Genomic DNA, 1,417 nt, shown 5'->3' with positions numbered 1-1,417 from the left:
ATCCACTTTATTCAGACATGGCTCATGTGGTGGCACTCAAGAGTTTACCACTGGGGAGAATACATTTTGAAAGTGAGTGACTTGAAAATTTTAACATTGTTAATCCATTGAAATCTTGCATCACTGCTTCCTCCTTACCAAAGTTGATTTCTTATTCTTGTGTAGGAGATGGAAGCTGAAGAACGTTACCTTGTTCCTAGGACTAACCTGTCTGAATCAATCCATGGTAGTTGGTTGAGCACAAACAATGGCGTCAAGTATGTGTCATTGTATGATGCATGCATCACTGACATGACTGTAGCAATCTTGCAAAGTAGTAAACAAGGATCCTACATGAGAGGCAAACATATTGGTGAAGGTCCGACAGTGCAAAAACTGAGAAGAAGAGAATCATTGTGGAGAAAAAAATCCTATTCGAAAAGAAATTTCATTGACCTTACAAATGATGTGGCTACAAAACTTGGAGTGGCACACGAAGGTGGGATTGACCTTGGAGATATTAGAACAGTACGGAAGAAAAGACCAAAATCCATGTCCTCTGCAATCCATAAAGATGACTCCCACAGACCTGAGTATCAAACAATTAGCACACCAGTGCCAAGAAGATGACATTCAGGTTCAATTGTGATTGACAATAAAAATCTTGATGGTTGTGAACAAGGTGTGGCAGAGGTGCAAATACATCAGACAAAGTGGGCGATTCGACGTACACAGGCAGGGAGTCAAGCCCGCTGCCAAGGGTATCTACATCGAAGGGGGGGGAAGTGTAACAAGTTAATTGACTCAAAGGGAGGAAAAGGAGCTTTGGGAGTCCCTGCACCTTCATTTTTTGGGAGGATTAGAACACCGATAGGTGTAAAGTCACAAATGATCTGGTTCTGTGGGGATAGCGTGGACCACTCTTGGAATCCAACAACAGCAATTGAGGCGTTGCAAGAACCAGCACCAGTAAAGTGGAAGGTTGCTGAAGGAACTAATATCAGCTTGGAAGAGTTGCATATTCTTATAGACGGAGGATTTGTTCTGGAAGAACCACTTCAAAAAGGGTCAAGGAAATTTGAGCAGGGCCATAAAAAACGTTTGGAGAATCAAGCGAGGCCTGAATTTCGAGAGGGCCAGAGAGTTGTCTTTACAAAAAAAATAAGTAAAGATATGCAAGCAAGGATGGATTCAACAAGGGCTATGGAATGTGAGGTGCTTCATGTGAATGAGGTGGAGCCTAAGGAGCACGTGGAGTTTATTGTTGGTACAACTAGGTCTCGCATGAGGGGGCTTCAATATACAGTGACCATATCTGTTTTTCCATCTTGCACTTGCGAAGACTTCCTATTTAGGTCTGGAAGATTGGATCATTACATTCCTTGCAAGCACATTTACTACATACTATTGCAGTACTTGGGTCTAGATGTAGAAAATC

The sequence above is a fragment of the Dipteris shenzhenensis genome, chromosome 14, assembly GCF_047967505.1.
Source record: "Dipteris shenzhenensis isolate YYH24624 ecotype China chromosome 14, Dip_SZ_1.0, whole genome shotgun sequence".
Classification (NCBI taxonomy): Eukaryota; Viridiplantae; Streptophyta; class Polypodiopsida; order Gleicheniales; family Dipteridaceae; genus Dipteris; species Dipteris shenzhenensis.
This window is presented reverse-complemented; position numbering follows the sequence as displayed.